This window comes from Melozone crissalis, unplaced genomic scaffold, assembly GCF_028551555.1.
Source record: "Melozone crissalis strain CALT ecotype California unplaced genomic scaffold, PUWL_Pcris_2 ptg000052l_1, whole genome shotgun sequence".
Taxonomy (NCBI): Eukaryota; Metazoa; Chordata; class Aves; order Passeriformes; family Passerellidae; genus Melozone; species Melozone crissalis.
Genome location: NW_026535830.1, coordinates 1,699,711 through 1,713,631, shown reverse-complemented (window position 1 = coordinate 1,713,631; position 13,921 = coordinate 1,699,711). Strand labels below are relative to the sequence as shown.

At 49.7% G+C, this 13,921-nt stretch overlaps 1 protein-coding gene and 1 pseudogene across 2 annotated transcripts in view; both read left to right on the top strand.

Annotated features, from left to right (window-relative positions):
* Positions 1–13,921, top strand: part of LOC128943645 (zinc finger protein 239-like) — a 313,995-nt gene that overhangs the window by 37,651 nt on the left and 262,423 nt on the right. The gene's annotated exons all lie outside the window — the stretch shown is intronic.
* Positions 10,298–11,443, top strand: LOC128943642 (cytochrome b-like; annotated as a pseudogene).

Genomic DNA, 13,921 nt, shown 5'->3' with positions numbered 1-13,921 from the left:
AGCAGAGCCCGAGGCTGCTCACTGCCACCAGAGGGGCTCCTCAGTCCCCTGCTGGTTTGTGTGTGATTCTTGCTGAGCTCCCTCTGCCCCTTCAGCAGATGCAGCCCTGCCTGTAAAGGGCTCCATGTTCTGGTGTTCCCAGCTTGCTCCAGGCTACATTCTTAGCAGCACAGAAAGAAGAGGGGAAACAAAGAGCCATTTTCTGTGCTGCCTGCAAACTCCTCCTTCAGTGCCACTGCCAGAGATCATCCCTCTGTCAGCTTGGCACTGTGCCTGCTGCATCCTGGTCCCTGTCCCATGCATTAGGTCCGGCACATCATCAGCACTCGCTGCCCCACACCATGAACAGAGAGAGCTGTGTCAGAAGAGCAAGGATTGCATTTCTTGGCCTTTCTAACAGAGACAAGAAGCATGAGTCCAAATAAGTTTGTTGTTTGTTCCTGCCTTCCTTTTTGATAACTCTGTTTTGCTTTAACGCAAAAGTCTCTTTTCCCACATGGATGGAATGATCTGTAATTGGCAGTTGCTTCAGGCTGTCAGGCACCATGGGAGTTTTCTCTTGTCTCTGATGAGGATTTGGTGAATTTTCCATTGGTCACTTGGTGGTGTCACCATGGGCTGAGCTCAGCGGCCGACCATGCTGTCCCCAGGGGATGCATTGGGACGCCAAGCCCCTCAGGGCTGGGATTCGGGGGAGGGCGGGCTCGGAGCGCCCGGAGCCTGGGCCCGTGAGGAGGTGCTGCTGGCGCTGGCTGTGCTCAGCCCGCTGTGCCGAGCAGCCGCAGCCATGGAGACACAGACGGGAGCTATGGCCGAGGCCGGCAGGCGGCCCGGGCCGGCTCGCAGCTGCGAGGACGCCGGCAGCCTGTGCCCTGAGGCCGAGGCCGTGGCGGGCGGTTTGCGGGCAGGGCTTTTCCGATCCGGCCGCAATGTGCTGCCTCCCGTGTGGGCCTGGCTGCGGCAGAGGCTGGCGGGAGCGCGGCGGGGCCGGCAGCGGCGGGCCGAGGCTGCAGAGAGCAGCAGCCCGTCCGGGCCCGCTGCGGAGCGGGATGGAGCTGCCGGGCAGCCCTCGGCCGTGTCTGTGCGCACAGGGCAGGAGCAGAGACGGGAGCAGAGGCAGAAGCCGCGGCAGGAGCCGGCCATAGCGGCAGCTCGCCGTGCCCAGGGCCGCAGCTGCAGCTCTCCCCTGCCGGCCACAGCAGCCGCCGCTCGCCTCCGAGGCTCCGGCGCTTCCCAGAGATGAGGGGCCCGGTCCCCAGCACGCCCTGGAGCCCCGCAGCGAGAGGAGCCGCCGGCGCCGCAAAGGGCAGCGCAGAGGGCGCAGGTTGAGGAGGAGGACATGAGGCTCGCTCTGGGCCGCGCTGGGGCAGCTCTGCCCTCTCGGCCTTCGCCTTGAGCCCTTCGCTTCTTTTCCATGAGCCCTGATCCCCGTCCTTGGCCAAGGGCCCCCGCAGCCCTTTCCAGGGCTGCAGCAAAAGCTGCCTCAGTCACAGAATCACAGAATCCCTGGCTTGGAAGACAGACACTTTCAAGATCATCGAGTCCAACCCATGGCCTAACACCTCAATTAAAGCACAGCACTGAGTGCCACATCCAGTCTTCTTGTAAAGGCTTGCAGGGATGGTGAGTCCACCAGCTCCCCAGAGGGGTCTGTCCCAGGAAGAACCAAGATAACACTGGGACCTTCTACCCCCTGGCGCTTGGAGCTCTGGAAGTTTGTCTTTCTGCTTAGGCAAAGGCCATGGAGAAGGACCGGGAAAAGTAGTCACAAATAGAGTAGCCTACAGAGCTCTAAATTGATGTGGAAGGAATACAGAAAAGATAGAAAAGAAAAAAAGGCCAAACCCAAATGGCATCAGCAAAGTCTTGTGCATGAACACATAGCTGTAGAGGGTCTTCTCAGCCCTGTTTCTTTGTATTTCTGAGAACCAGAGGAATCCTGCTTGAGCCTCTGGGGAGATGGGTTTGGGAGGTAAAAGTTAATTTCTTTTTCCTCCTTGGGGCAGCTCCTGTTGCTAGCATCAGCTGAGCCTCTCTCCAGCCTGATGCCTGTTCTGATTGTTGCAGCAAAGCAACTGATGGCAGACAGAAGACACTGATGCTTGCAGAGACTTGACTTTTTCCAGTGCCAGCTGTGAGTGGGAGTCAGAAGAAAAACTCTCAAAAGCACAACTCCATTGGAAGATTGCCTTCCTTTTCATTCCGATGCTCTAGATCCACTTCTGAATTGTCAGTTGTTTGTTAAGGATGGGAAGGTCTGTTTCATGATTTTTTTCATGTGGTTTGGCAGTGGATGAGGCTCTCATTCAGTCACAAACTCCAGACCAAAGTGCCTTTGGAAGATGGCCCACGTGGCAGTTTTTGCCCAGCCATGGTACTTGTGGATATAAGACAGCAAGGGCAATAGTATTTGCAGCCAAAACCCAGCAAAGCTTGGCTCAGCCAAAACATCTTGGGGAGATCGAGGCCTCCAGCTGTCCCTAGAAATCAGCAGAGTTCCAGCCAAATAGTTGTGTAGCACTGAGTGCAATCGCTTTGCCTGGATCAGAGCCTTGCTCAGCTGAAGAAGCAGAAAGATCAGCAAGGAGCTCCCAAAGGCACCTCACATCATTTTGATTTTTCTCATCTTGTGTAAGTTTGCAACTAAACGTGTGTTTGCAGTTGAGCTAATGAGAGAAAAAAAAAGTGAAAAGAGGCTTTATGGCAGGGCCAGGACATTGCAGAAGAGGAATCACTGGTGTGCATTTCACTGGACCTCTCTCAAGCCTCTAAAAATATTGTAGCCCTGATTTAAAATAGGCCAGTATGAACCAACTCGTAGAGACAGAGACTAAAATGGCTTTCAGGCTTTTTTTTTTTTAAGAGTGAGAAAAACTACCCAAAGGGTGTTGTTTTGTGACATTTTAAAATATACAACGTCAAAATTACCAACTGCAATAAATTGAGAGTTTAAAAAGGAGTGTTTTGGTATATGAATAATTAAAACCACAAAAATGTGCAGATATGCATGCATGTTTTCATAAAAATCATGAAATTCTAGACAAAAAAATACATGCCCTGAACTACAATACAAAGGCAGATAGAAGTGTACTTGAATTAGCTCTTATTACATTGTTGGGGTATTTTGCTTGTGAAGAGGAGCTAGGGTATTGCTGAAGAAAAGTGGCACAAGCAAGACGGGGCAGCGTGCCGTGCTCCGTGCAGAGGCTGCCAGGGGCTGCCCGAAGAGCGCCCTGCTGCAGCCAGAGCCCTCCTGGCCTGGGGCCCGGGAGCAAAGGGCCAGGGCTGGCACCTCCTCCTGGTCCTGACCCTGCCACCGCTCCTTGCTGCTGCTGCTGCTGCTGCTGCTGAGGGAAAGAGACTCTCCTAAGGCCCCATGAACGAATGCACTTACACAGCCCTGGGGATGCCAGTGAAGGAAACCATGTGTCACGTACTGCATGTATGACCAGAGTCACCAAACACCACCTAAACATGGAATTGTTGCACCTCTCTAGGACAGGCAGAAATTGAAAGAATTAACTGGGGACTTCAGGGCAGAAGAGGCCAGAGGAGGGAAACAACTCTAAAGGGAAAACCATCCTATCTGGAGGAAGAAACATCTCTGCCTGCTCAGAATTGGTCGAGGGAATATGTGTCTAATCCTAGCCAGAAAGGGATGCTTTAGGTGAGCTTTGCACCTCCAACTGCCTTGGACCAGAGCCAGGACGATTCAATTATGCAAATGTTACAAAGATAGAGAGAGAGAGAGAGAGAGAGAGAGAGAGAGAGAGATTGACAGATTTTGTTACTGAAATCTCTCTTTACTGTCCCCTGTGTGTTGCTACAGACATCAGAACTTGGTAGTCAGTGCCTCGCTCAACTACAATCCTGAGATTGCTCTCCTGTTGCTTCAAAAAAGCACACGCCTGGGGAATCTGGAGAGTGTAGGTCCTTAGGGAAAGGAATCAGACCCAGAGCATTGCACTGGAAATTGCACTCTTTGTGCATCTGTGCTCGGGCAAGTTCTTCTCTTGGACTCAACCACACCGGTGGTGCTAAAGTGGCTGGAATGAGAAATAAAGCCCAGCTCCCTCCAGCTCCTGTGATCTCTGAGGAGCAGCTGGAATGCAAGGGCATTGACCTGCTGCTCAATTCCCAAACAACACACACTGATTCCCTGGGCTGCAAAAAGGCATGGTCTCTACTAAGCTTAGAGTGATGTGTGAGGCCATACTGGCTGGCCTGGAACCACAACAGCTCCTTCTGCACCAAAGTCCCTGCACAGAGTGATGTGTTCTCATGCAAAACTACTGCATTCTCCAGAAGTGATACCTTGGAAATTAAAATTCTAGCAGACTCAGTCCCAGTGCTATAAAAGGGCAGAAAAAAATGATGAAAACAACTTTAGTTGGGAGAAAAAGAAAATGAAAAAGCCTTTTCCTCCAAGCAAACAAAAACAAAAAACTAAGGAAAAAAGGGGGAAAAGTCGCTTCCAAAAGGGGCTCAAATATTTGGATGCACTGAGGAGATGCTGAAGGTCCCTCATGAGGGTCCTCATGTCCAAGCAGAAGCTTCCTCAGCGCCTCCTCACTGGCCTTGTGCTCCACCCCCTTGCCCAGCTCCCCTGTCCTTCTGTGCACATGCTGCAGCCCCTCAATGACTTTCTGCTTCCCAGGGGCCCACAAGTGCACACAGCACTCCAGCTGTGGCCGCGGCGCTGCCCAGCACAGGGCCACGCTCACTGCCCTGCTCCTGCTGCCCCACTGCTGCTGACACAGGCCACCATGCCCTTGGCCTTCTTGGCCACCTGGCCACACGCTGCCTCATCTTCAGCTGCTCAAGACCAGCAGACACCCTGGCTTGTTTTGGCCTATGCAGCTCCCCAGCCACAAAATTGCCCATTTCACTTCAGATACAGCAGGCACCATTACAAGATGGCCTTCCTTTTCTGAGCAACACAAGACAGCAGTCAAGGACTTGCAGCTTCACCCCCACTCTGGGCTCCAAGGCACTTGCCAAAGTTGCAGACTTCAGTGCAAAATGGATCAGCAGAAACTTTCCCCTTCTGCTGTTTGCAGCTTCTCAAAAGCCAAAAGGCAATTGAGTCAACAGTGACTCTACAAGTGAAGAACAACTCAAGAAAAGTGCAGAACACTTGCACAAGCCAAAGACACCTTTTGAAAAAGGGAAAACAAACCAAGAAAGCCTTTTGACCTCCAGCACTACCATGTGTGCCCTTGGCCATGACCCCGCACAAGTCCAGAGATGGAGCTTCCCTGAACCAAGCAGCCAGAAGCTCAGCCGGAGCCCCAGCTCTGCACTGCCCCAACAGGACAGGTGAAAGGCGAAGTTGTGCGGTGGCTGCCTGGAGGAAATCCCTAGCTCCTGGCAGGACTCCAGCACCCAGCATCCTCAGCCTGCAACAGCAAAGTGCTGGCTGCTCCAAAACTTGCAGCTCTGCCTTGCACTAAAGACAGCACCACACACAACTGGCACTTACAGGTCTGGAATAGGGCGGTGTGAGCAACGTTGGAGGTTTGTTGTCATCCACCTCATTTTGCTCCTCTTTGGCTTCTTCTGCAATAATAGAGAGAGCCAGGGGAAAAACGGCTCTTGCTCTTCTTATCTTCTTATCTCTACTTATGTGCAAAAAGAGTCAAATAGTAGATTGAAAAGGAAACACCATATACAGCAAAAAGCGCAGGAGCAAGATGGTGAGTCATTATAGCACTGCTCTGCAAGTTTGCAGACTGTGCTGCAACACCAGAAAAAACAAGGCTTTTGAAAGTGTGCAAGTGCCCACCAAAAAATGACTCATACACGAGGTTCCTCCTGCACTGGGCAAGGCCTAGGGCTGCTCTGACGCTCAGGCCTTCCGTGCACCAAGGCAACCTTCTGATGTCACTAGGACGAGGTGGCAACCATGCCCCGACAAGACAAAGCAAACGCTCTGTGTTGGTCTGTGAACTTATGCCAAGCAATAACCAATCTTCCCTACAGCAAACGCAAAAGAGCCTGGGAAGTTCTCCTGCATCACAAAGCAGCACAAATTCTCCTTGTGGGCCGAAGCCTGTTGTTCACGGGATCCAAGAGGAACTCCAAGAATGACCTCAGCTGTGGCCGCGGCGCTGCCCAGCACAGGGCCACGCTCACTGCCCTGCTCCTCCTGCCCCACTGCTGCTGACACAGGCCACCATGCCCTTGGCCTTCTTGGCCACCTGGCCACACGCTGCCTCATCTGCAGCTGCTCAAGGCCGCCAGCCCTGGCTCGTTTTTGCCCACGCAGCTGCCCAGACACAATGGTGCCCATTTCACTTCAGATACAGCAGGCACCGTTTCAGGATGGTCTACCTCTTCCGAGAAACACAAGACAGCAGTCAAGGACTTGCAGCCTAACCCGCACTCATGGCTCCAAGGCACTTGCCAAAGCTGCGGACTACACCAAAATATGCCCCAACAGAAACTGGCTGCTTCTGCTTTTGGCCTCACAAGGAGGCTTCGCAACTCCACACTTTGTTCCTTTTCCACATGGGACAAGAACGGCCCCCCACAGCTGCATGGACAACACAATCCTCCCTTTGCAGCTTATCCAAAGCCAAAAGACAGAGTGCCCAAATTGGACTCTACTAGTGAAGATCTGCTCAAGGAAAGTGCAGACCACTTTCACAAGCCAAACACACCTTGCCAAAAAGGGCAAACAAACAAACCAAGCCCTGGCACCTCCAGCACCTCCTCCTTTGCCCTTGGCCATAGCACTGCAGAAGCCAAGAGATAGAGCTTCCCTGAGCCAAGCAGCCAGATGCTCTCCCAGAGGCAGCAGCCCTTTGCGGCCTCAACATGACAGGTGAAAGGCCAAGTTGTGCGGTGGCTGCCTGGAGGAAATCCCTAGCTCCTGGCAGGACTCCAGCACCCAGCATCCTCAGCCTGCAACAGCAAAGTGCTGGCTGCTCCAAAACTTGCAGCTCTGCCTTGCACTAAAGACAGCACCACACACAACTGGCACTTACAGGTCTGGAATAGGGCGGTGTGAGCAACGTTGGAGGTTTGTTGTCATCCACCTCATTTTGCTCCTCTTTGGCTTCTTCTGCAATAATAGAGAGAGCCAGGGGAAAAACGGCTCTTGCTCTTCTTATCTTCTTATCTCTACTTATGTGCAAAAAGAGTCAAATAGTAGATTGAAAAGGAAACACCATATACAGCAAAAAGCGCAGTAGCAAGATGGTGAGTCATTATAGCACTGCTCTGCAAGTTTGCAGGCTGTGCTGCAACACCAGAAAAAAAAAGGCTTTTGAAAGTGTGCAAGTGCCCACCAAAAAATGACTCGTACACGAGGTTCCTCCTGCACTGGGCAAGGCCTAGGGCTGCTCTGACGCTCAGGCCTTCCGTGCACCAAGGCAACCTTCTGATGTCACTAGGACGAGGTGGCAACCATGCCCCGACAAGACAAAGCAAACGCTCTGTGTTGGTCTGTGAATTTATGCCAAGCAATAACCAATCTTCTGTACAGGAAACGCAAAAGAGCCTGGGAAGTTCTCCTGCATCACAAAGCAGCACAAATTCTCCTTGTGGGCCGAAGCCTGTTGTTCACGGGATCCAAGAGGAACTCCAAGAATGACCTCAGTTGTGGCCGCGGCGCTGCCCAGCACAGGGCCACACTCACTGCCCTGCTCCTGCTGCCCCACTGCTGCTGACTCAGGCCACCGTGCCCTTGGCCTTCTTGGCCACCTGGCCACACGCTGCCTCATCTGCAGCTGCTCATGGCTACCACCCCTGCCTCCTTTTGGCCCTCGCAGCTCTCCAGGCACAAAGTTGCCTGTTTGACTTCAAATACAGTATCCACCTTTTGAAGATGGCCTTTCTGTTCCACAACTGCGTCTTCTAAGGAGATGGCACTGAATTGACAGGAATAGAATTTTCTGTGTCTCTGACTAAATTGAACTGGGCCAATTCTACTCTCTGGGATGTTTCTCTTAGTTCAGTGTTCTTCTCTGGCTTCTGTCAGCAAGTGACGTTTTCTCTGCAAAACTGAGTTTGCAGTTCTTCAGGACTCTGAGAGAGAAAACTAGGAACTATCCACTTATGCCTTTGTTACCTTTTTTGAATGCATCAAAATGGATTTTCTTTCGGTCTCCCTAGCCGGTCCTCTACTGCTACTGGCCAGGGTGACAGCTAGCTCTAGAATTCCTAAACAGCAGGAACATTAAATGTCCCTTTCTCACTCAACTCAGGATCAGCACCGCTGAATACGTGCTTGAGGTGACCTGTAGTGGGGACGGGAAATGAGTTAGATGCTGTGAGAAAACTGCCTGGGCTGCTGAATCCCACAGAACAAGTAAACCCAAACAGAGCTGATTTCCTGTTTTCCAACTTCCCTCCAGGAGACACGTTTCATTCACACAGCCAGCGAGAGATCAGGACAATGTTCTTGGTTGTGCCTAAAATTTGCCCTGTTTTGCCAGTAAATGACTAAAAACATAACCAAGAAAATGCAGGTTCTTCTTTAACACTCAATGCTACTGTTCTACCAAGGACATAAAACAGCTTCTAAAATCCTCTCCTTCAGGTACTTTTTAAAAAAATCAGTTGCATGCACCAATTCTTCTAAACTTGCTGGAAACTGTTGCCCAGAAAAGCTTCCCCAAAATCCCTCTGAGGTCTGGCATTTCTGTTGTGAAACAGCACAGCAGCATCTCCATGGTTCTTGAGCAGACACTCACTGCTTTGGAGTTTGCATTTCATTGCAATGGGAAGATCACTATTTTAGCACTCAGTCAAGGGTCAAGGTAGACAGTCAGATTATTTCAGGAGAAACTGTAGAAGGAAAGAATCTTCCCCTGAATTCTGGGAACAACTACCTACTATTCTTCCTAATCACCATACTCATCCTAATCATCACGAACAACCTATTTGTCCTGTTCATTTTCTGAGAAGGAGTTGGACTCATAACCTTCCTGCTAATCAGCTGATGACACCGCCGAGCAGAGGCCGACACCGCCGCCCTCCAAGCCGTACTTTACAACCGAATCGGAGACATCGGACTTATCCTTTACATAGCACGACTAGGCTCCACCAGAAACACCTGCGAAATCCAACAATTTCCTCCCCCATCCCAATCTCCTACACTACCCCTACTAGGTCTCATCCTAGCTGCAACCAGAAAATCCGCTCAATTCGGCGTCCAGCCATGACTCCCAGCTGCAGTAGAAGGGCCAACGCCCGTATCCGCCCTACTCCGCTCCAGCACAATAGTAGTTGCCGGAATTTCCCTACTTATCCGAACCCACCCTCTATTCAATAATAACCAAACCGCCCTAACCCTATGCCTCTGCCTAGGAGCTTTATCCTCACTATTTGCAGCCACGTGCGCCCTCACCCAAAACAACATTAAAAAAATCATTGCCTTCTCCACTTCAAGTCAACTAGGACTAATAATAGTCACAATTGAACTAAACCTGCCCAAACTAGGCTTCCTCCACATCTCAACTCACACAATCTTCAAAGCCATGCTCTTTCTATGCTCAGGCTCTATCATTCACAACTTAAATGGAGAACAGGACATCTGAAAAATAGGAGGACTCCAAAAAATACTCTCCACAACCACTGCATGCCTTACCATCGGCAAACTCGCCCTAATAGGAACACCATTCCTAGCAGGATTCTACTCAAAAGACCAAATCATTGAAAGCCTAAACACATCCTACTCAAACACTTGAGCCCTACTCCTAACCCTTCTAGCCACATCATTCACCACGGTACACACAATCCGCATAACCGTACTAGTACAGACAGGCTTCGTTTGAGTTCCGCCCTTGACCCCAGTAAGTGAAAACAACCCAGCAGTAACTTCCCCTATCACTTGCCTTGTGCTGGGAAGCATCCTGGCAGGATTCCTCCTCACCTCATTCATCATCCCCACAAAAACCCTTCCAATAACCATGCCACCCTCTATTAAAATAACCTCCCTAATCGTAACAGCCCTAGGCATCACTTTAGTTCTAGAAACTTCAAAAATAGACCAAACACTCATCCTCACAAAACAATCCCCCTTCTGAAACTTCTCAACATCCCTAGGATACTTTGACCACCTAACCCACCGCCTAAGTATAACCAACTTCCTCAAAGGAGGAGAAAACATCGCATGCCATCTAATTGACCTCTCCTGATACAAAATACTAGGTCCAGAGGGGCTAGCCAGCCTACAACTAATAGCAACCAAAACTGCCACCACCCTCCACTCAGGCCTAATCAAAGCTTACTTAGGATCATTCGCCTTATCCATTCTCATCATCCTCATATCCACATACAGAAATAACCAATGGCCCTCAACCTTTTTAAAAACCACCAAATCCTCAATTCATCAACAACACCCTAATTGACCTCCCAGTGCCATCAAACATCTCAACATGATGAAACTTTGGGTATCTAGTGGGCATTTGTTTAATTACTCCAATCATCACAGGTCTTCTGCTAGCTATGCACTACACAGCAGATACCAATCTAGCCTTCTCCTCTGTCGCTCACATATGCCGAGACGTACAATTTGGCTGACTCATCCGCAACCTCCACGCAAACGGAGCCTCCTTCTTCTTCATCTGCATCTACCTACACATCGGCCGAGGACTCTACTACGGCTCATACCTAAACAAAGAAACCTGAAAAATTGGAGTCATCCTCCTCCTCACCCTCATAGCAACTGCTTTTGTAGGATACATCCTACCATGAGGCCAAATATCATTCTGAGGAGCTACAGTAATCACAAACCTATTCTCTGCCATCCCTTACATCGGGCAAACACTAGTCAAGTGAGCCTGAGGCGGGTTCTCTGTCGACAACTCCGCACTGACCCGATTCTTTGCTCTCCACTTCCTCCTTGCCTTCGTCATCATAGGCCTCACTCTCGTCCATCTCACCTTCCTCCACGAAACAGGCTCAAACAACCTGCTAGGCATTCCCTCAGACTGTGACAAGATCCCCTTGCACCCATACTACACCATCAGAGACATCCTAGGATTCGTACTAATGCTCTCCCTACTCGTCTCACTAGCCCTATTCTCCCTCAACCTCCTAGGTGACCCAGAAAACTTCACCCCAGCCAACCCGCTAGTCACCCCTCCTCACATCAAACCAGAGTGATCTTTCCTATTTGCTTACGCCATCCTCCGATCCATCCCAAACAAACTAGGAGGCGTAGTAGCTCTAGCCGCCTCAATCCTCATCCTGTTCCTCACCCCACTACTACATACATCAAAACTATGATCAATACCCGTCCGTCCCCTATCACAAACCCTGTTCTGAACCCTAGTCGCCAACGTCCTCATCCTAACCTGAGTAGGCAGCCAGCCAGTAGAACACCCCTTCATGATCATTGGCCAACTAGCCTCATTCATATACTTCACAATCATTCTAGTTCTGTTCCCCCTTGCGTCCACCCTAGAAAACAAGCTACTTAAACTTTAATTAACTCTAATAGTTTATAAAAACATTGGTCTTGTAAGCCAAAGATTGAAGACTAAACCCCTTCTTAGAGTTACCCCACCACCCACCTCAGGAAGAAAGGACTCAAACCCTCTGCTCCAATTCCCAAACCTGGCATTTTTAACTAAACTACTTCCTGACCCTACCGCTAAAGAGCTCGAATCGCCCCCTGAGACAACCCCCGCACAAGCTCCAACACCACAAACAGAGTCAACAAGAACTCTCATCCCTTAATCAAAAGCAATCCCAACCCCTCTGAATACAACACAGCCACCCCACTGAAATCCAACCGGACCGACAACAAATCCCCACTATTCACCATCCCCTCGTCCGTCAACAACCCCAACACACCCCCTATAACAAGCCCCACCATCACAACCAACCCCATCCCAAAACCATAACCAACAACACCCCAGCTACCCCAAGCCTCCGGATAAGGATCCGCTGCCAGCGACACTGAATACACAAACACTGCCAACATTCCCCCTAAATAAACCATAACAAGTACCAAAGAAACAAAAGGGAACCCCAAATTCACTAGTCAGCTGCACCCCGCAACCACTGCTACGACCAGCCCAACACCCCATAGTAAGGAGACAGGTTAGATGCAACCGCCAACCCCTCTAGAACAAAACACAGCCCTAAAAACAAAACAGATTCTATCATAAATTCCCACTTGGCCTCTCTCTGAGATTTACGGCCTGAAAATCCGTCGTTACAAAATTTAACTATAAGAACACCTAAATACATCCTTCATTCCCTCCCCCATCCCCTTAGCCCCCCCCCCCCCCCCCCCCCCAGCATGTTTTCTTCTTGCTTTCAGGGTATGTATAATAATGCATCGCACTCTCTGCCCCATCAGACAGCTCATGAAATGTAGGATAATCCACATTACACCTCAAGCTCTTCCACCAAAAACCCAAACGGATGGTATTCGGCCAGCCTACCTACCAGGCACATTCTTGCTTCAGGTACCATGCAACCCAAGTATTTCTACCCAAGGCCAAGCAGCAAGCGTCACCCAAAGACCCAGGATCTTACCTAATGTACACAACACCCAACCTAGAGAACGAGGAATGTCCCAGTACACCTTTGAATTCCCCTAGTCTACAGGATTTGCCCACCTCCTAGGTAATATTCTCAGCCAACAGCCTTCAAGCACTCCCAAGCCAGACACGGTTATCTTTTGATTGCGCTTCTCGCGAGAACTGAGCTACTCAACGTCATATGTGCTTTAGTTTATTGCCCTCAAGCACATACCTCTCCTATACTTGCTCTTTTGCGCTATTGGTTGTAACTTCAGGATCATAACTTGCTTCATTCCTTCCTCCTTGCCCTTCACAGATACAGGTGGTTGGTTGAATACTCCTCCCTAACTTCATTACCTCGGCATACCGACCTCTTGCACTTGTTTTCTTTTAGCGTCTCTTCAATAAGCCCCTCAAGTGCAGAGCAGGTGTTATCTTCCTCTTGACATGTCCACCACATGACCGCCGAGCATATGAACCCCTAACACCCAGAATGTCATGATCTAAGGGATAAGGTCGTTGCAAACTTGGCACTGATGCACTTTGACCCCATTCATGTAGGGCGCGCTACCTACCTCTAGACAACAGATAGTGTAATGGTTGCCAGACATATAAATTATTTTATCATTCACTAGGAATTAACATTTAAATTCCATTTTATGCATCTATTTTTTTATCTAGACTTTTTTTTTTCCAATAACTAAGCCACATATCCCTACATTGTCCAAACTACTTACCATGAATACACTTTCAATTAACTTTCCTCTATATTCCCTACTGTCAAAAATAATAACCAGCCACCATCATCACTCCCCTAACCACCCCCAAACAAACATGATATTAATCCCAAAGCTAGCCCCTCTTCAAAAACCAAACAAAACCACAAGCCATGATGACAAACCATCAACCAACTATCCACCAAATTTCCTGTCCTTGTAGCTTATAGAAAGCATGACACTGAAGATGTCAAGATGGCTGCCACACGTACCCAAGGACAAAAGACTTAGTCCTAACCTTACTGTTAGTTTTTGCTAGGTATATACATGCAAGTATCCACGCTCCAGTGTAGATGCCCTGAACACCTCAATCAGGGAGATAGGAGTGGGCATCAGGCTCACCACAACCGTAGCCCAAGATACCTTGCAATTGCCCCACCCCCACGGGTAATCAACAGTAGTTAATATTATGCAATGAGTGTAAACTTGACTTAGCCATAGCAAATCCAGGGTTGGTAAATCCTGTGACAGCCACCGCGGTCATACAGGAGACCCAAATTAACTTTAAAAAGGTGTAAAGAGTGGTCACATGCTATCCAAGTAGCTAAGATTAAAAAGCAACTGAGTTGTCACAAGCCCAAGATGCCAAAAAGGCCTCCCCATCAAAGAAGATCTTAGAACAACGATTAATTGAACTCCACGAAAGCCAGGGCCCAAACT